This window comes from Pinus tabuliformis, chromosome 9 (assembly GCF_031772625.1).
Source record: "Pinus tabuliformis cultivar Carrire ecotype Pingquan chromosome 9, CPIR1, whole genome shotgun sequence".
Classification (NCBI taxonomy): Eukaryota; Viridiplantae; Streptophyta; class Pinopsida; order Pinales; family Pinaceae; genus Pinus; species Pinus tabuliformis.
Window position 1 is genome coordinate 1,841,949,963 of NC_142307.1, and position 23,119 is coordinate 1,841,973,081.

Sequence of the window (23,119 nt, forward strand, 5' to 3'; positions counted from 1 at the left end):
GGATCACCTCTACCCAGCAGGTCGATATATCATTGCTCCATTATGAAAAATGCCAAGTACAAGCAGCGACATGATCAACATCGGGTGCCACACAAGTTTCAGGTGAGTGACAAAGAATGCCTTTCCAGAGCCCATCAGAAGCTTAGACCACTCTGATATGGTCGTTACACCATTACCAAGGCTATGAGAGAAAATTCCTTTGAGCACAGGATTCCCCCATTCCTTGGCCTGCACCTAGTGTTCAATGTGGACTGCCCTCGACCATGCTTCCCACCATCACTAGACACATCTGACATTGTAGAACAGCTCACACCAATAGAGCTCAACCCGGAATGCATGGAATAGGCCACAACTGATCACATCATGAACACACAGATCAAGAACACTCGAAAACAGAGGATGCAACTATATCGATTTGTCAAAGCAAGCCAACTCCTTCACCAGGGACCAGGTTCAACAGAAATTTCCTCACCTCATGGAAGCTCTACACGCAATGGAGACCATTGCTTCCTAAGGGGGGAGGAATGATCGAGGTGGATATTGGTGGCCACCCGCCTATTCCACCTAGACCCCCTAACCAATTTCATGTGTTTCCTTAATTGTAGAAAAATTTACTATTTTTGGCAATTTTTCAAGTCTTGAACTTTCGGAGCCATTTTGAGGCCCAAAACGAGTTTTTTTGGCAAAATAGCTTTAATGATTGCTTTAGCAATCATGTCAACAACTATAGTCCTCGAAGAGGTCTTTCCAACGAAGTATCATATGCGTCAAACGGAGATAATATGACCAAGTTACGACCCCAGGAAGTTGGCTACCCAACTAACCCCAACAGAGCCCATAAACTCTTGGTGTTACATCTCCTCGGGTTAAGGTTTTGATTGTTTAGGGTTTTCTCTTATTGCTCAATAATAAAAAGGGCCTTTAGCCTCATTTTAACTCAGTTCAGAGGCATGTAGCCACCACATCTCTTCTCAGAGATAAACTACCATCTCCCGAGGTAGTCTTATTTCCATTCTATTTGTAAGCATAATTCAGTATTTGACATCAATGAAATGAAGTGTTATTTCCGCTACATCTCTATATTTATGGTTATATCTGTAAATTTTTTCGTTCGTGTTTAAATCCAGATCACTGTTGACCTACATTATTCAAAGATGCACATGCCTATGCCTACGAGTGTCTTGTCTGTTAGAGATGTGCCTTAGAAAACCAAGGTCAGCAGCCTCGCTGCAGCCTGTTGCAGTGGATGAACCATTCTAACAGTGGGGATTAGACATCATTGGGGAGATTTTCCCACATTCGTCAAAGCAACACCGCTACATCTTAATTGCTACAGATTATTTTATGTAGTGGAAAAAAGTAATTCTTCTAAAACAAGTGAATGACCAGGAATTCATCAACTTCCTAAGACAAAACATCATCTCCAGGTTTGGCATTCTTGTATCACTTGTTTTTGAAAATGCAATGTACCTTTCTTCATTAAATCTTTATAACTTTGCATTGAAAAATGGTATTGTGTTAAAGCATTCTGCTAACTACTACATGTAGGGAAATGGTCTTGCCTAGTCCACAAACAAGAACCTTATCCACATCATAAAAAAGACCATTTACTCTGAACAATGAAACTAGCACTCCGCTCTGGTGAATGCTCTATGGGCTGACCGAGTCACACCTAAGCCCTCTCTGAATACCTCCCCCTACTTCTTGGTATACAGAAAAGAAGCCATCCTTCCATTAAACATCTACTTGCACGCTCTTCAATTGTCCCAAGAATCCCAAGGCAAGCCGTGTCTATTAGTTCAGCGTAGGATGGACACATTGCACAAGCTACAGGAAGAAAGGGTGAAAGAAAAATAAAAGTTTACACTTCACCAGAACCGTATCAAGAGATGGTTTGATAGAAATTCTATAGGGAGTACCAGCTTCACAATGCATGACTTAGTCTTGAAGTGGGATAAACCCCACAAAGACAAAGGAAAACCCATGAAGTTTCAGTCCCTATGGATTGGCCCATTCAACATTCACGAGAAGCTTGGCCAATACATGTATCGTTTACAATCACTTGACGAGAAGATTGACACACTAACTGTCAATGGCCAAGACTTAAAATATTATTTTCAATGATCTGTGGTCGCGACTCGCACTATGTACATATTCCTTTCATTGCTTGCTTTGTTCTTTACCTTGCTATTTTGCTTTCATTTACTGTTCTGTAATTTTATTTGTTGTTTTGCTTTGCTTTGTTGTTCTATTTCTTCATTTTCTAAATAAGTGTTGTATCGCACTGCGTTATCGCTTCTGAATGTGTATGTGGCTGAAGTTCAAAGAGTCTTGTGACACCGCAATGCTTGGCCAATCCTGTGTCTATCTTCTTTGTGCTTGATTGTAACTTTTGGCTGATGAAGTCTTGATGAAAAATATGATCCATCTGTAAGGAAAGTTTTGGTTGAACCATGAACCTCTGTCCAGTCTTGGAAACCTTATGCCTATACTCATTTTTCTGCTCTGTGTGTTCAATCTTATCCAACTAGTAGAAAGGGAGAAGAGGAAAAACTAAACAAGAAAACTTGAATCAAAGGTATTTACATGCTTCTCTGAAGGAACAACCTCTTCTGCTCTCAATAAGTCGGGATCCCTCTCCTGCCCCAAAACATAAATAAGTGCCTATTCACAGTCCTCTTTCAAAAATAAAAAATGTGAAAGAAGAGAAAGGCTTCCTACGCAGAGAGGTGAAACAAGAAACTCCACTGGGGTACTCTCTAGGCTCACTAGTAGTGGAGAAATGCTTGTGTTCCTCTGTGACTCTGCTGGGGTATTGTCCAGGCCTGCTGGCAATAGAGCAACACCAGGGATGAAAAACTATACTATGAAAATCTTACGCTTGTGAGCCAAATTACACTTCCTGATTTGAAACACTATGATCTGGCTGAATCTTGTGTTGTGTTCAATTGAGTTGGTACAAGGGGAACCATGTCTATCCATGGGGAAGTGGGGAACTCGAAGTGATTTGCACAACGAACCAATACTCCCTGAAAGGTCAAGGGTCTGCGCTAAAAAAAATGAACCAGAACAGAGAAGTTGGCATTCAACCAGTGTGTCGCCCAAGTGTTGTAGCGGTTGGAACACCCTCCAAAATTTTGGCTTGCATCCAAATTTCAGAGCCTTCCTTGGTTTTTCCTTTGATGGTTCCAAACACTCATGCACATCCCATGAGCTCTTGTGAAATCTTTTTACCCTTTTGCTTGTTTGACCAGCGGTCGTCTTTTGGCATATTGTTTTCTTTGTTATGCTTGCAATCTTGTTCTGGTGAGTTTCAAGGTTTGTCTTTGTGTTTTTGGGTTGTCTTTGCTGTGCGAACACCTATCGTACTCACACACAAAGTTGTAAGCACGGTTGTGCAAGTGTCATCGAGGTCGTTTGAAAATCTATCTCAAGTGTCGCACTTCTCACTTTCAACTCTAAGACAATCTCATCGAGGGCATGTTTTGTCTTTTTGTACTAGTGGTCTATGTTGTCCCATTGTCGAAGTATGCTAAGTGTGTGATGACAATGTTAAATATGCACAATTTCACTTGCTTTCAACACTTAGTCATTTCCATGAAAATCAATCTGATCGATCAACCCTCTTCCATCGGACCTTGATTAAGCTACATTGCACAGTCTCAGCCCTCCATGACCCTGCTTTGCTACCCAGAATTGCGCAGTGCTTGAGGTTGTCCTTTAGGTCAATTGCACTGCGCAATCCCGGAGATGAACATCTTGTCTACCTCCCAGAACTGCGTAGGAAACTGCCTCCATCTCCAAACTGAACTGCACATTTCTCAATCACATTCATCAAGCCTCCTTTTTTCTGTCGGAAGCCTGTACTGTACTGAGACCTAGGTTTTCACTATTCTCCAAAACTGCGCAGACATGCCCCACTAGCCCTCTACTGCCTTGTCCTGCACTGCTTTCAGAAACTGCACAGACATACCCAATTGATCCCCTTTTGCCTTTCTCTGCACTCCCTTCAGAAACTCCATAGACATGTCTAGCAGTCCCCTTGTTGCTTTTCCTACACTATTCACCAAAACTCTATAGTCATGCTCAGCAAGTCCCTAGCAGCCTAGTCATGCCTTCCTCTGCAAAACTACGCAAACTGTCCAGCAGGTCCCCTGCAACCCTGTCTTTCCTTCCCTCCAGGAACTGAGCGGAAATGCCACTCAGGGCCCCACCTTGCAGATGCCACTGGTGTCCTTCACTGCACAATTCTACCTCCAAGTGGTCACTGCGCAGTTTTCCCGACAGTGTAGGTTATACTCCCGAAGTTCCTCATTCCAGCCTCAGCCTGAGCTGCGCTTTGCGCTATCTCAATGAATTTCCCTCCCTCCCTATCACCTGGAACACGAGAACAATGCATCATGCTAAACTAGGAGTTTTTGGATTTGATGTCATCTTGTCATGAGTGAATTATAGGAACAAGTACACTGATAGATCATGGCGAGACAATGAATGGGATGAAGAAGGAGCACAAATGCTAGAAGACTTACTTGTAGCTGGATGGACGTACCAATCATATTAAGCAACAAACGAGAGGAACACATGCATGGAACCATCAAGCAATACCAAGACTATCGAAGACCCCACGGCACTATGACATGCGGAAGAGAAGACAATGCGCACCAAGAGTACATCCATCACTCAACAACGCAACAGCTTGACATGGACAGCACAGTCATCCAATACATGTTAGTAGTGTCATGTCGAGTTGTGTCACGAGATTTATTGGCCACATCACCACTATGGACCATATCCATTTTAACTAAATATATTGTAAAGTGAAAGTCCAATGGAAGTTGAACGGCCATGAGGGTAGTCCAAGAGTCACAAGGGCCAAGCATCACCCTTAGCTATATATACCCCTCCCATTGTATGAGCAAGGACTTTTCACCTTATCTCCTCCCACATAGCCTTAAGAGTCTGTAGTCTGTTCTTTGAGGAGCGAGGAGTGGCTCCAATGTCCCACTACTAGGACTAGTGATGTATGGTGTAAAAATGTGTATTGGGACTTTTACTTAATTTAGAAGCCTGTTAAAGCCAACACGTTTTTACACGTGTTTTGTAGATTTTTGTAAGACTACTCTTTAAACATTTGTAATGCATGTTTCCTTAACCTCTATTAAGATAGTTGAACTACTCTGGTTATTTTAGTACTTACATTGTTAAAGATGTGTTGTATTGTTTATCATTGTTTTCTTGTGCTAGTGGATTATTCCACACAACATTTAGAGAGACCATTCTTATTTATTGGTTATAACGGCCGACACTTTCGTGTGGACTACTCTGCTGGATGGTGTACGTGTTTTCCATTGCAATTTGGTTTTAACGACTCCCGCATCCATTGTGGGCTACTTTGCTGGATGCTGGACAGGCCCTTGTTGGTTCGTGTGTGTCTCTCCCTGGGTGGTACTATTACCTCTCATCTAGAGGCTCACTTTACTCTCTCCCTTTACAGTAAGAGAACCCAGACACAAGTTACATTACGCACTCACTAGGCATACTCACCTCGCTTTTTAAAGATACAAACATAACACTCTCATGTGCTGAACAACAAAAGCTAAGGCAAATCTCTAAGATAATAACAACCAAGTCATCGTACCAAATAGAACTCCTACACCAAACAATGTGAGGTCTAGTTGAAATTTCATACCGATGAAATCCCATGAATGTTGACGAGTCCAACACCATTAACAAGTACATAAAATACCCACAATTTTCTTACATCACATGCCTCCTAAATTAAACCCTATCATATTAACCTACCTAATAAACTTATGTGTTTTAAATAATGCAACACCCCCATAGTGAATAAACATTACTTAAATGTTCTCTTATGAAAAAAACTGAGAAGTTTGATGAATAATCCATATACAGATTAAAGATAATTTTTCTCTTAAAAACTATACACAAATAAATATTTATTTGTCACTAATTTAAAATTTTTAGATAGATATCAAGCGACATATTCATTGCAATTCTCCAGTCGGAGACCTTACAAAAATGTTGTCAAGTCATGAAGCTTTTTTTAAATACACCCTAATGTACGATTAGAGAATTTATTTAAAGATTTTAAAGTGCAGTAGTTTTTTAATAGGTTTAAATATTCTTAAGAAATATATTAATAGGAATGAGAATTTAGAAAAATTATAATTTTGAAAGATTGTTTCTCACTGTTATATTATAATTACATATAATTATATAAATGTGTTTAGATTAAAATTTATATATATAAATATAAACAAATATGTTTTCAAAAACTTGAATTATATATACACCAAATCGATTATACTAAAATTATTTAAAAATAAAGAAAATTTGTAAAAAATTTAATTTTAATTTGTATCTTTATCTGTAGCCAAACTCTCTAAGACCATTTAAATTGAGATATGAAAAGTCTATATTCATTGTTTAAATAAGTTCAAATCTGCTGGAAATTAGCTTCAAATTTGTATTTGTAAGAGATAGATTCCGAGATCATGAATGTATTTGTAATTGATCCATAAGAATGCGATTTCTAAGAGGCGATCAAAGCTGGTGAACGGGATTTTTAAGAGGTGATCAAAACTTTCATTTTGACATGAATCTTTTCCTACTTATAATTATGTCGGGAACAAAATTGCATTTTTATTATATATATATATATATATATATATATATATATATATATTATTAATAAAAAAATGTATTTTTTTTATAAATTTATAAATGTTTTTATTTTATTAAAAAATATATGAATAAAATTAAATTGAAAACCTAATTTTGAGTAGTTTTTTAATTATGATTTTTTTTTTTAAATGGGAAATCTAATTGAATTTTTTCATATTTGAAAAGGGAGTATGTGGCCTAGTCATTCTTGTTTTCCTGTATTTTAAAATCAATTTTTGGATATCAAATTCATTGCTTGATCCTTCCCTATCAAATTCACACTTTAGTTATTTCGTATCAAATTTGGATTAATAAATGGATTTGATTTTTACTTGCTTTTGATTTTGATTTTGTTCTTACAACAATCAATGTTGTGGATGTTAAGAAATCACATGAAGAGATACGAATGAAAGCAATTAGAAATTTATGGGGCATTGCTTGTCCGCAATTAAATAGATTTTGTAATTAATTAAGAATCTTCTAGAATTATCTAGGAATAATAAGAATTTTTAAAAAATATTTATAACTTCTAGAAGCATCTTTCTAAAAACATCTTAGATTGACAACTAACACCCTGACTACCTTAGTTAACATGAAAGAGTATTTTTAACAATCCCCCTTCATCTTAACTGTTACATTCACCAGCACTGATAATTTCGAAGTGTTGTCTCTAAAATTCAAAAATAATACTTCTCAATGGTTTTGTGAAGATATCTGCTAGTTGATCTCTAGATCCACAAAATTAAAGAAATATATCACTGGTGTTGACAAGTTCATGAATGAAGTCATAACAAGTGTCGATGTGCTTTCATTTCCAATGAAACACATGGTTCTTTGACAATGCAATTGATGCACTCTTGTCACAAAAATAATAATTGATTATTTTTCGACATATAGATCTTTCAAAAGTCTTCTTAGCCATACTACGAGACGGGGTGCTATAGTAGCTACTATATATTCTTATTTTGTGAAAGATATTGAGATAATCAGTTATTTCTTAGAAGCCCATGAGATAAGATTTATGCCTGAATGAAAAGTATCTCCTCAAGTGCTTTTCCTATCATCAATACTACCAAAAAAGTCATGATCTATGTATATTGTAAGTGTTTTGTCTCCAAAAATTGTGTGCCAATCCATAACCAATTGTACCCACAATCTACCTCAAAATTCTTTATTCAATTTTCCAATGAGATTCCTTGGGGGACTCCATAAATCTAGAAATTAAACTATCTAAATATATCACATTACATGTCGTTGTAGTAAGGTATAAGATGCTTTCTACAATCCGATTATATAATATTGAATTAACTATTCTTCCATCATCTCAATTCCTGAATTTTGTTCCTATTAAAATAGGTGTCCTTGTCGCTTCAAATTTTTCCATCCTAAACCTATTTAAGATATTTGTAGCATACTTTTGTTGACATATGGAAATCCCTTTAGAAAATTGATTGAATCCAATTCCCAGAAAGTACTTCAAGAAATGAAGGTCTATCATCACAAATTCTCTTTCCATAGAAGCTTTGAATTCATCTAACATAATATTTCATTTATATATCATGTCACCAACATAAATAAAAACTATAAGGATTTTACCATGATCTAAGTTGGTAGAGAATGTAGGTTCATTCTTTCTCCCACTAAACCCATTATTGAGTAAATATGAGTCAGTCCAACTATACCAAGCTCTTGGATCTTGGTTCAATCCATGTAAGCATTTCTTCAACTTGTATGGTTTATACTCCTATCCTTTTACTTCAAATCCTAGTAGTTGATCTACATATGCCTCCTCTTCTATTTTCCATTCAAAAATCATAACTTCACATCCATCTAGTAAACTATCCATTTGTTCTAGGCTAAAATGGCTAATCAAACTCTAATAGTATCCAAACTTGCTACTGGAATAAAGGTTTCACCATAGTTAATACCTGGTTGCTGATTAAATCCACCAGAAACTAACCTTTCTTTATATTTCTCTACCTCGCTTTTCTCATCTAGTTTTGTTTTGTATAACAACATGACCCTAATCTTGGTTTTATTTGTTGGGATATCAGCAAGACCCCATGGCTCATTCTTGTCATGATCTTCTTTCAATGCTTTTTCAAAATAATTAGGTTGATAGGATAATAAGCAAAAGTTAGCATATTAATCGATGCCATCACACAACTTATATATTTCCCTTAATCTCCTTCTTCTATGATTTCTCAAGGATTGTTCTTAGTCACTAATAGAGGAAAATTATTCCTCTAATTTCTTACTAAATCTACTAACTCGCTATTGGAAGAAGGACTATCTTCTTGTCTTTGCAACTATAAACTTGAAAACCTTAGTGGAGGGATTTGTTGTGTTGAACTTTCCACCTGTTCATATTTTGGGAGTGATGGATTTCTATTATCCATCGCTTCATTCTATTGATCTCTCCAAGACTCACTTCTAATAATTTTACATCTCTCCTCACCAAAAAATTCTTAGTCAATGGATTATATAGTTTGTATGCTTTGGATTGTTCAGTATGTCCAATGAAAATACATTATTGACTCTTCTTGTCAAGATTCCTCCTTAGCTCTTCTAGGACATGTGTATACACAATACAACTAAAATCTTGAAAATGAGAGACACTTGATTTTGTGCCACTAAATGCCTCTTAAGGAACTTTACCTTTCACACTATTTTTTTACAGATTTGTGTAATATATATATATTTAACAAGTAATAGTTTCATCCCAACAATCATTGGACAAATATCTCTTTGAGAATACCCCTTTCCATTCTCATAATGATATCAATTTTTTGTTCAAGAACTACATTCTACCATGGAGTATATTTGGTGGTGAACTACCTTTTAGTTCCCTACTATCTATGAAAATTGTGAATAAATTTGAGTCACACTCTCCTCCTCCATCTAATATTATCACTTTTACATGTTTTCCACTTCACTTTTTCACTATAACCTTAAACTCTTTGAACTTTTTGAAATACTTTGACTTGTTTTTAGGAAAATACGCTCAAAATTTCTTATTAAATTCATCAACAAACATTAGAAAATAAAATCTTCCACCAGTGGACTGAGTTTTCATGGGTCCACATAAATTTGTGTGGAAACATTCTAGATGTTCCTTCGCTCTATAGGTCATTTATGGAAAAGTATCTCTTCGATTCTTTCTAAGAATCAAAATTTCACAAGTGTTGATTTTCTCATTCAATATGAGAAAATCCCCTAACCATAGATTGTTTCTACAAGAGACTAATACACATAAAAGGTAGGTAACCATACCTAAGATACCAGAAATAGGCATCATTTATTCTTGAGACATTTTTTGGATATGACTGTGACAAAATTTACACTTCTTAGGTCCAATGGGAAATTCTATTCTTCATCATTTGAACCTTTGCAAAAACCCCTCTACTAGATGTCTTATCTAAGTTTGTGCATTTGGAATATTTAAATTTGACATCATTATCATGTTGACTCAATTGTTCAATACTTAATAGATTATGCTTATCATTTAGAACATAATAGACATCAAGGATATCTTTCTTCTCCTTTTGATTACTCAGGAAAGGCACCACACCTTTTCCTACAAACTTGACATGATGATCATCTACGAGAGCAATTTTGGTTTAAACAGAATTATCAATAATACAAAAACTTATTGTTACCTACCATGTGAAGTTGTTGTAGCCATTGTCCAACAACCAAAGATCTTCTTTTTGATCTTCCTTTGTTATTTGACATGAGATGTACATTGATTCATATGTCCCTTCTTCACTATTGGAGACATTATCTCTGCTCATGTTCAAATATAACTGCTTCTTTCTACACTCTCTTTCTTATTGTCCATATTTTTTGCAATAGTAACATTTTACCTTAGACTTGTCCAACCATATTTTTCCACTCCCAAGTTTAAGTTTTGGAGTCTCTAGGATAATATGATTGTGCTAACTATTTTGGTGTAGTTCTGCCTTTTTCTTGATGATTACCTCTGTCTCTTTGACCTCTACTTTTGTCTCTACCCATGCAAGTCTAAGTCATGAAGGCATGTTCTAGGGACTCATATTCTATGTTAGTTCTTGATTCATGGGACAAAAGAGATCTAAATAGTCCATCTACTCTCAATTTGGAAAAATATTCGGACTCCTCTATGGAAATGAAAATCGTCTTGAACTTATTGGGAAGGATCCTAAGAACTTTCTCCACAATTTTTTGATCTTCAATTGTCTCTCCATGAGTCCTTATCTGATTCACAGGTCCCATTACTTTCATCATGAACCAGTCGTTGTTTTGTCTCCTTCATCTTCAATATTTCAAATTCTCTCTTACAGGTTTGAAGCATCACAGAGTCCACTTTGTCATTACCATGATACGCTAACTCCAAAATATTCCAAGATTACTTTGCACTAGATGTTCCCATTATCTTGGCAAAAATGATGTCATCTACTAAACTATGAATCCAAAACCTAGTCTTGTTTTTCGGTTTCCTCATTTTTCAAGTTGATTTTTTGAGGCATTAGAAATGGCCCAAATATATGTTTGATCTAGATAAATGACGACATTCTCCATCACTTCCCAACATTCTTGTATACATGTGTGTCTAGCAATAAGGGATAAGGATTCCTTGAAGTTGGTATAGATTTCAAAGTGCTTTCATCATTTTGGTTGACATGTAGAGACTTGATTATTGAGTTAGTTCAAGAGAAGAATTAAGAGTTCTTGGCGGAGCCACTAAATTGCATAGAGGTGCATTATTGACTTGTTTGTGAGCACAAGTTACAAATGGAAAAGGTGTGCAGATGAGTTAAGACAAGGAATGGATCAAAGAAGAGATACTAGTGATTATGAGGCTAATAAAAAATGTGAAGAAAGATAACAAGGAAAAAAATAGATCTAAGCCATAAAAAGGACAATAAGAACATCAAAGAAAGAAAGAAAATGAGAGGATTAGACATAGGGTGATTTTAGAGGGGCTCTTAGGCATGGAAATCTTTTGCTACCTAGAAGAAGGGGAAGTGCTTGAATAAGAGTAACTAAAAATTGAGGATGTGTGTTGCCCAAAGCATGCTAGAAGAAGAAAAGAGGATGCTTAGGTTGTAGAAACAATGAATATATCTATACCATTACTTTTAAAAGCAAGGGGAGATCATTGAAGACCACCATAACTCCATGTGCCTTGGAGATTTCATGCATTTTTCTGCATATTGTGACAATTGTTGGTCCATAACCAGCATGCATTGCAGGTGCGGAGACGTGGAGATGCAACTTATTAATAAAAGGCTTTCCCTTATTAGAATTGGGATTCAAGAATGCTTCGAGGAAAATTTCAAAAGTTTAAGCTTGGTGGAGCTTTCTGCACCCCGTAGGTACACCCTGAGGAAAAACGATGCACAGATAGGCTCAAAAAAGTTTTGTAGATACACGGTTAGATAAGATGAGCATGCCAGAGGCCATCATAAATTGGTTGAACACCAATCATATGGCCTGCTTACTAATAGTTGCCTTAGTGTAATTAGACCCGAGTTGTCCAGAGGATGTAATGTAGTAGTTGTTTGATTACAATAGAGAGATAAGAGATTTTATTTATGGTTACAAGGTATTAGTCAAACATTGATGTTTCTGCTAGGGATTTGATACTAGGGAGCATCATTTCTGTTGGATTGGGGTTTCTGGTACGAAATTGTCCTTCATTGTTGGGTTTTTTTATTCATCAAATATTCATTGAAACTGGATAGATACAAATGCAGAGCAGAAGGATATACAAGTGCGAATTCATCAGACACATCATACAAATAGAAAATTTCGCATACCATAACATGGGAAAAGGTTTCATGTTCCGTTGAAGATTCAATCTTGTCTTCATAAACCTCTCTGTTTATGTATACTCAACGGACAACCACATTTCTATAGTTTAGGTTTCATATTTCCCACTGCATAAGCTAAGAGATGCTTTTATGGCCTTGCTTGTCAATGAACTGTTAAATATTAATATTTAAAAAAAGGGCATAAAAGGTTTATTATCTCAGACAGTGAGGGGGATTTATTCACCATATTTGGGGAAGAATGAATAATCCCGCTATCCAGTCATCTAGCCATTTTTCATTACTTGCCCAATCTCACAAAATTTGAAACCAGATAAAAATGATACATCTTATTACCATCCACTAAATCGTACCATGAGAAGACTCCCTTCCTAAACTTTTACCTACCTGGGGAGTGTGACTTTTCAATTCATGAGTAGTGTCTATCTGTCCTATATTTTTTATTCTATTAAGAGGACTTTTTCACTTGTTGGAAGAAACTAAGTAATTCCAACTACCAATGTTCAACAGCGATTTAAACGCTGATTCTAGAAATCGTTGAATAGATGAATAGAAATGGGTTTTGTGTTCAGTGTTTGTGTGTTGTGTTCAAGAGCTGTGCGCCTCTGATCTCTGTCATCACTTCCATCAGTAAATTGGAAATTAGAAACAGGATTTTTCGACCCCAATCTCTAAAATTACCTTCCTGCTAAAGTGTTATGTATGTTCGTACTCCCTGTTTTTAAATTCGGCAAATAGATTCTTCAGTTTCCATCCGTAAGTTCGAGAGCTGAAAGTTAGGGAGCTGATTCCCTTAGAAAAAAAAAAAGTGAATGCTAACGCTTACATAACCCAACACTATCACTTCAATTATAGGAACACTATCACTTCAGATATATATCTGCTAGAAGCGTAGAAAGGAATAGATACTATATATTGTAAACAATGAAATCCAATTACAGAATCGAGAAGCCAAAAGCAATAACGCCACCTATTTTGTTAGACTACTCCATATTGATATTCTTCCATGGTAGCACATGAATAGCGCTGCTACCATGTGTTATTATCTATGTAGAATGAACTTCACAACACGAATTCAATTCAAATCCACAAATTTCCAACTACGCATGAAGGGACCATTGAAGCATCCCAAGGTAGAAAATCCCTTCATCTATGTGTGGACTATCATTATTCATATAGCACCAAGATATCAAAATGCATGGATTAAACCATGATTAGAATGCAGTGGAAATTTCCTCTAAAACTTTGGCAAGTTGTGCAGGGCAAGAGAAGAAGGGACAGTGATCAGAATCCTCCAATTCGTAGACTCTAACAGGGGGGTTATCGGCTATCATCTTCCTCTGCAGTTCCTCCCATATTATGTTATCGTGCTTGGTCACTATGTACGCTCGAGGGACTCTGCCATAATTCTCACTGCTGAATACTACCTCTTCGTCCAACACTGGGTGAGGCCTGAGAAGAGTCTCCGCTAGAGTAATATCCTGGAATACACAATAGAACATTCTCAACGCCTTAAAATAGCTCAATATGATCAGAAAAACAATTAGAAAACGCAAATAGAAATAGGCCAATATATATTTATTAAGCAGGAGATCTCTATCTGCTGCGCGTTAGTTACATGAGAGGGGCTCTTTTGATAAATATAGTCTCGCGCGAAGTTGCTCCCAAATTTAAAGGACGACGGCCTGCTCGGTTGTCCATCAAGTCCATACTTGAATTCCATGTCTCCCCACGTTTGGTATCGTTCATAAAACTGAAAAAGAAGAAGCGGCAACATCAATAAAACACGAATAAGAGCCATCAAACTAGGTGAAATTGATATATAGTATTAATATGGTGAAATACCTGGCCAATCAGCTGAAGAGGGGTTGTACCACGGACGGGCATGAAAGCAGCCAGGAATACAGCCACAGCAATTTTGTGTGGGAATTGCTCCATCATACAAGTCAGATCCACACCTCCCAAACTGTGACCAACCAATATTACTTTTTCCTTCTTCTCTGCCCCATCTCCATCTCTATCTGGTAGAGTTTTCATGAGGTCCGCAACTGGTTGGTTGTACTCGGCCAAGGTTCGAATCGCATCACCGTCATTTGGGTTGAGTCCAGCTCCCCCGAGATCGACTGCTGTGACGCGATGACCGGCCTTTTTGAGCAGATCTGAGAGCTTGTACCAACACCACGCTCCATGACATGCCCCGTGAATCAAAACAAAGTGGGAGGTCCCTTCCTTTCTTCGACTGTCTCCCGATTCTGCTTCCATTGGGCTGATTCCACTTACTCTTGGCCCACAGGTCAGTGCTAGCAATAGGCTGCCTGGCTCCGAAAAATCGACAAAATCTGATTTGCTCTTTGTCACAATGTACCACACTTCATTATTAATTTCCCAAGCGACGCGCAGTTAGGGTAGTCATTGCTGCCTTATCAAACTGACCATCCAGTCTCCCAAAGGCCAAGTAGGTTTTGAAGATTATGAAATATAATAGATACTTATTCCATAGGTCAAGTGGGGATAAATATTACATACGTTTTGGTTAGAAATTCTTTTCATCTTGACATTATGTCTCATGTATATATTTGGTCATATCTTTAGTTTAATTGAATATTTTTTCGTACCTATGGTTGAATTGAATTTGATTTTGGAATATTTTAAAATTGTGATAAATAAAAATAAATCAAATTTTAAATTCATTCTCACATTTACAGATTATTCGAAAAAAATATTATAATAGAAATTTGTTAATTACAAAATTAAAAAAAAATTAATTAACAAAAATAAGAAATTTGTTAATTGCATATTAACAAAATTGAAATCAAAATTTTGTATTCACCCTCACCATATAAAGTGTTGTTGTTTTAATACAGGGAAACTGTTTTAAACACGTAATTAGTTAGTTGGGAAAATATTTCAATCATGCATAAATTTAGGAAAAAACAATTATTTAAACAACTCATTAAAAAATAAGAACAAACTCATTCTAAAATAAATCAAGACTAAAACCAATAAAAATTATAATTTCAAATAGAAAAAAAATAAAGAAAGGGCAGTGTCCATGACCAAAAGCTTTTCCTCTTCCAAAACAAGGTAGGATAAGTATCATCGAAAAACCACATCTTTCTTTCCCATAGTATGTAACAGGTTAAAGATGGGTGGAAATTTGGATATTTTTCACGAGTTTTATATGATCAAACTATAGGCAGTAAGTTTTAAGAATTTCCATGTACTTTAGACTCGGAGGTTCGGACTCGATAAAAAAACATCGAATAGGATGTAAATTGGACTTTTATTTTTTCTCGTTCAAATAATTGGAATTCTCAGCACATTTTGGTCGGTCTTAAGTAATACCACGGGCGTGGAAACCTGGATACAGCGGTATTACAACTGTCAATAAACAGCGGTATTAAAATCAAATATTACAACTGTGTCAATAGAGAGCAGTACTAAAAATCTAATATCCCTATCCTAGAGATAGGGCGAGCATCCATTTCTTTTTATTTTTATTTGAAAATCATCATTGCTGGGATCATCAATATTCCAACCCGGAGTATGCAATCAACGCTAAAGAATGGAAATGAATGATGGATCGTTCATGCATATATATATAATATAAAATTTGTTTTTAGTATTATTTTTTTTTGATGTTTTTTAATGGTTTTTTTTGTTTAATTTTTTTAAAAGTCTACAAGAATTTATTGAAATCATAAATTTGATAAATAATTCTGGTATAATTGAAGTGTCCTGGATATTTTTAGAAAGCTAAATTTATATATAAAATCAAAAACAAATTTAAATAACACAAATTAAAATTTCACTTCAAATTTTTTCATCAAACCAACACCAATAATCTAAAAAATCACACTAAAAACAATTAATTTATCAAAAAATTAAAAAATAAAAAAAGTCTCACACCCACTTTTAACGTTAACGTGCAGCTATCTTTAAGAAATGCATCACCACACAAATAGTCCAAAAAATCACACTAAAAACAATTAATTTATCAAAAAATTTAAAAATAAAAATAAAAACTTCTCACACCCACTTTTAACGTTAACGTGCGGCTATCTTTAAGAAATGCGTCACAAGCTCAGGAACACTGATAAATGCATCGTCACGCCACTCAATAAAGTATTTAGTCTTTCGTTTACATTAACTGAGGCAAATACTTTAATAAATCATAAAAGATAGATTATATAATATAAAATTATTTCACTTTATCTCTGTGGGTGTATGTTTTAACAAGTTTCATAGTAGCCAGTACATGTATTTTTAGTTTAAATAAAAATAAATATAATTAAAATATCAATAAATTTGTTATTAAAAATATTTAAAAATTATATAACTATATAAATTATAAATTTGAAATTTGATATAAATTTAAAATTTGATATAAATTTAAACTTTAATATTGTGGATAAAAATTTAAAATAAATGATAACTAGAAATTTAAAATATAAAAATAATTAAAATAACTTTTTATGAATTTTTTAGATAATTATAATTATTTTTATTTTAAAGAGTCCAAATAATAATAATATGAATTGAAAAATATAATGCACTTAATATTTTAATTTAATTATTTTAAATTAAAAAATTATAATAAATATATTAAATTAATCAAAATTATAAATAAATTATTTTAATAATATTTTTACTATGTAAAAGTTTGAACTCTTTAGTTTATATTTTAATTAGAAATTCGCTTTGCAAATTAATTACAAATGCTATATTTAGAGCAATGCTCTTACATTGACATTAATTTTTTAAGTCATTTTATGTTATAAAAATATGAAATATCTACTTTTATGAAAGATACCAAATTAAGAAAAGCACCATATGATCTATGCCAATGACGAATCTTGAACACTTAAGTAACATGAATTTACTTACATAAATAAATTCTCAAATAAATATTTTATATGATTTCTCATACATACAAAAATAAACATATTAACAAATGCTTCTAAATTTTACCATATATTAATTTAAAATGTCAAAAAAATAGTAAGAAAATATTGAGGAAGCTAGAAAGAAAATAATAAAAATAGTTAATATGCATTCACTCAAAAGCCCCACGACGCTTATGTTGATGTCAAATATAGTAAGATTTGTACGACCAAATATAATGCAAAGTAAATAAGTTTATAGGAGAAACAATATAAAAACACATATTAAATGGACGTGAAGGCCGGTGTTTTGGCCATAACTCCACTTGTTGGCTTAGATATCCAAGAAGAAGACAAATTTTAATCCACATTTTAGTTTAGATGTCTAAGAATAGGACAAATTTTATTGATGGAAAATTATTTATTTTGAGCATAGCTTATATTTTAAGTTTACTACGTTTAATTTAAGGTCTACAAAACTGAGATGAGAATTAATGATTCTGTTCAAAAGTACCCTATGTATTCATTACTAAATATTTAATAGTACTTAATAATAGTATTTGAAAAAAAAATCGGCATAAATCACATGATAATACATTTGTCGACACGTTTGGAACCAATGAGTGTGGTTCATAGTTAGAACAAGTTGAAGAATCAGATCATGGCTACAGGTTAAATAGGGATAACAGACCTTCCAACAACTATATTAGACTAAACAGGACAAACCGCTCTAATTGACAGATTTCACTAGTTAAATTATTATTATAATATTATTCAATGCATTAGATTTGATATCATTATATTTTATAATGTTTTGAATGTCATTAAAGTTTAGAATGATACAAACAAAAATTATTTTAATACTTTTCGGTTGGTATTGTGTGTTATTTTAAGTAGGACCAATGATAAGATTGCTACGATTCTTAAGAAGCATAATGTTCCCTCGATCTTTAGACCCTTTAATACCATTTGTAATTCACTCTGATCAGTGAAGGATCTTGTCAACCCTAAGGAAATGAAGGGTGTCTATATTATTACTTGTTCCTGTGGGACCCCCTACATTGGTGAGACTGGTCGCTCTATTAATCAAAGGTTTAATGAGCACGCAGCAAACCTTCAACATGGTAAAACCAAGTCTTCCGCACTAGCAAAGCATGCGGAGAAGACTAAACATCATGTTTGTATTGAGGAGACCCAAGTTATTGCTAAGGTTGTGCAGTTCCATCACCGAAAATTTAGAAAAGCCATTGAAATTGAAAAAAGGCCAAGCAATCTCAATAGAGATGACGGTTGGAAGATCAGTAGTTGTTGGATCCCTGCCCTCTCTTCCTAGTCGTTTCTTCCCCTTCCTCCCCCTCCCTCTATTAATGGCTTGAACATAATTTCTATTTTCTTTTTCTCCCTTATTATCCTATAGTGAAGCTTCTAACTAACATGTTTTCTTTATCCTTAATTCTTATTTGAGTTTTTGGTCCTCTTTGGAAATCTCCCTCATTTTCTTTTCTTTTCCTTATATTTATGAGATAGTCCTTTTCATGACTATCTAAATGGGTTAAAATTATCTAGTATAAAATAATTATTTATTTTTAAGTAGTAAGTTTATGTTCACATTAAATAACTTTACTAATAAATTTATATTAATTAGTTACCCAAACCCCATTAATAATAAGAATAATAATATTATAATACTAATAATAATATTTAATATTATTATTTTAATTAATATTAAATCTATACAATTACTAATAGTTATAATTCTTAGATCTATTAATATTTGTTAACATTTTGCTCATTATTTTTTAAACAAAATCTTTCTGTAAAAATCACATGAGAGAATTTTATGGCCGATGCCTTTCGAACCAACAAGTGTGGTTCATTAATAATAATAATAATAATAATAATAATATTTAATATTATTATTTTAGTTAATATTAAATCCATACAATTATTAATAGTTATAATCCCTAGATCTATTAATATTTGTTAACATTTTACTTATTATTTTTTAACATTTTACTTAAAATAACACACAATAGCAACCAAAAAGTATTAAAATAATTTCGGTTTGTATCATTCTAAATTTTAATGACATTCAGAACATTATAAAATATAATGATATCAACCCTAATACATTGTATAATATTATTATAATAATTTAACTAGTCAAATCTAGCCGTTTCTTGGTCAATTATAGCCGTTTGTCCAGTTTAGTCTAATATAGCCGTTGGAAGGTCTGCTATCCCTATTTAACTTGTTGCCATGATCTAATTCTTCAACTTCTTCAACTTGTCCTGATGATGAACCACACTCTTGGTTTGAAACGAGTGACAAATGTATTATCATGTGATTTACGTAGAATTTTTTTTCTCATAAACTTGATATAAATCACAGAACCCTGAATTCAACAATAAATCAAATAAAAACTAAACACAATATATCTAATAACAATATATCTTGATAACAAGTATAATAAATCATAAACTGTGGATCATATAATATAAAATTATTTCACCTCATTTCTGTTGACGTATGTGCAGGGACATAATAGACCCATATCTTAATAAATCACTAAACCGTTAACTCAATATAACATTAATAATATAAAATCACTATACACAACTCATACCCACTTCTCTCAAGATTGATATTACATTAATAATATAAAATCACTATACACAACTCATACCCACTTCTCCCAAGATTGATATTACAATGGTCACTATTAGAAGAGTGACACCCCATATAAGTCACATATACCATCTAACAATTATAATATAAAATTATCTCATACAACTCATACTTGCCTATCAATCACAAATAATATTAATAATATAAAATTATGGAGTTGTCTATAATGGGATTTTTTGGAGATTCCGGTGACGGAATCTGCGGAAGAAATTGAGGTTAAATCTTGATTTGTTGCAGTTAAAATGGTTTTTTAACTGCATATTTGGATTCAGCACCCTGAAAAGCCCCTGAGACGCCTTGATTGTGCAGAAACTAGCTATCAAACTTGCGATTCCAATAAATTGCTGCTGGATTTTCACCAAAAAAACCAACCAAAAAAACTTCCAAAAAATCTCATTATAGACAACTGCTAAAATTATTATGTACAACTTACACTCACTTTTCTCAAATTCCAAACATTCAAGCTCTTCTGTCCCGGAGTGGAGTTGACCATGTGTATTAAATATCAGGATGGAAAGTTTATTAATATTATATTTATAAATTTTAGTATAATAACAGATCTGTTAAAAGGACGGGGGATTTTCAAAATGTGTCACTTCAATTAAAAAAATATGTCATGACACACTTTTTTACACATGGTTATCCTGACTTAGCCACACAGTACACACACTTGTGGATTCTACGATTCAGGATCTGAATCAACTATTTAATCAAAAAGCTCTGAATCAATTTGTTTAATTAATAAAATATTTATTTTGTAAAAAAATTATTAAAATAAGATTTAAAGATTACAGACATTTATTTTATTTATTAAAACAATTGTTATAAACTTCGAAGAGTAGAATATATACATATCTGCAAACTTTAACAATCCCATAAATATAAAAGAAAAATCCTCCAATAATATACTTGGACGTAGTATTAACAAAATCAACTTGATATCATAAATAGAAAATAAAAGTCTAATGCTCCAATATAGTTGACCGTACTAGTATTACAGTAATCAAGTAAACAATGATATTCTATAAATTCACGGCTTACCATAGTCAATAATGGCGGTATCGACTTGTTGAGTTCAAAACTAAGAATAAGTATACGTCATTGAATACGGGGGTGGTCTTGCACCGGGTCGCCGTTCCTGTTCTTGCAGGGACGCTTTCAGTGCAAAATTCTTGTTCGAGGTTGTTTTTTTCTAATGTTTTGGTATTTGTTCAGCAGAGGTAATCTAACTAACACACATTCAAAGGAGCTGACTAGAATCGTACGAAAAATTGCAGAGTTTTCTAGCAAAGCAACCATATCAGCTTTCACTGAAAAAATAGGTTAGGGCTGTGTGATTTCGTTTGTGCACAAAGATGAGTGAAGTGGGCATATATATCTTAAAAATCAAAATAAAATATATTTTAAATAAAAAAAATATATTTACAAAAATAAAAATAATAAACATATTTTATTAGCTTTAATTAAAGACATTATAAACTATCAATAATGTCATTTTCATTATGGGGAACGAGGTGAATTGATGAAGGGGGGGTGATGATCCACAAGCGGAAGCGAGGGTTTCTGCAAATCTAGGGCTAACAGCGGTGAGTCTATAAGAGGGGCGGCAACGGTGACAAGTGCAGGAGAGCAAGTCTTCTGCGCGTAACCGGGTCTGCGACATCATAAAAAGAGGAGGAAGGTTATATAAATCAGGGAGGAGCTGAAAGACGCCATGGCAGGGGAACCAGGGAGGGGAGAGATCCCCTCCTACAAAAACGTGATAGCGGGAGAATCAAGTGGAAGCGGAATACAAAGAGACCCAAAGGAAAACAGCAAAGATGCGCCAGTAATGGGAAATCGATGGCAAACAAGACTTGGAGGCAGATGTCTACCCAGAGCTCAGAAAAAACCAAGGTTCGTAATCCCCAACAACAAACTTGAAGAGTACAGATGTTATATGAGGGACCATGCGTTGATATGCAAGTTTGTAGGGTTTTGACCTTCGAAAAAGGACTTGACAAAGTGGATACAACAAAGATGGAAGCCAAAAGGGCATATAGATCTAAAGCTAGGGGCAAAGGGCTTTTTCACAGTGATATTTTCAAACCTAGAAGATAAGGAAAGAATCTTTGAAGGGGGATCGTATTTCATGAATAACGCTGGTTTATTTATGAGGCATTGGGAGGACTGCTACAATCCAGACCATGAAAAGATGCTAGCAGCACCCATCTGGGTAAGAATGTTTGGCTTACCAATGGAGTTCTGGGATCCTGATATTCTGGAAGGCATAGGCAATACAATCGGGACTTTTGTCAAAGTAGCAGAGACAACAAAAAGAGGGAAGTATACATCCTATGCAAGGATATGCGTATATATGAATATAGCAGAACCACTGCCAGAGTTCATAGAGCTAGAATACCATGATGAAGTATGGCAGCAACCGATGGATTACGAACACATACCCTTCAGATGCAGGAGGTGTCATGAATATGGCCATTTCTTCAAACAATGCCCACTGAACGATGTAGAGGAAACATCAAAGAAAAAAGAAGAAGAAAAAAAGAGGACAAAAGGTACAGAAAGAGGGGAAGAGGGTTTCCAAGAAATACCCAGAAAAATAAGACCAGGGAAAGAAACGATAAGAATGCAACAACCCGTTAAAATAGTGTCAGTAGAATGTCAAAACAAGTTCAAGGTCCTACATGAAGAAGAAGGGGAGATGGGAAAAGACGAAAACGTGGAGGAACCTATGGAGCTCATAAAAGATATAAAGGAGCCAGACCTAAACCAGGGTAGTAGGGCGGGAGGAGAAGCAGAGGAAAGCATGGATATGACAGTAGAACAACCTCAGACGGAGATTGATCCCCAGAAGGATAGTGGAAGCGAGGAGGAACGAATAATGAAAAGGCTGTTACAGGACTGGAAAAATCTTGATGAAAGGTTTATCCCGGAAGCCCAAAAGCAACTGTATAAAGAGACATTCCAGAAATACAAGGAAAAGAAAGGAACTACTCTAGTAAATTAACTGGATCAAACAGGATTGCAAGGAACTCCAAGTTTAGGAATGGA

General features: G+C 34.4%; 1 pseudogene across 1 annotated transcript; it reads right to left on the bottom strand.

Annotated features, from left to right (window-relative positions):
• Window positions 1-13,391: 13,391 nt before the first annotated feature.
• On the bottom strand, window positions 13,392-14,923 carry LOC149156183 (methyl jasmonate esterase 1-like; annotated as a pseudogene). Its single transcript, XR_016262213.1, has 3 exons — window positions 14,343-14,923; window positions 14,116-14,250; window positions 13,392-13,978 (listed from the first exon to the last, which is right to left on the bottom strand). The product of XR_016262213.1 is annotated as a methyl jasmonate esterase 1-like (transcript).
• Window positions 14,924-23,119: the final 8,196 nt, after the last annotated feature.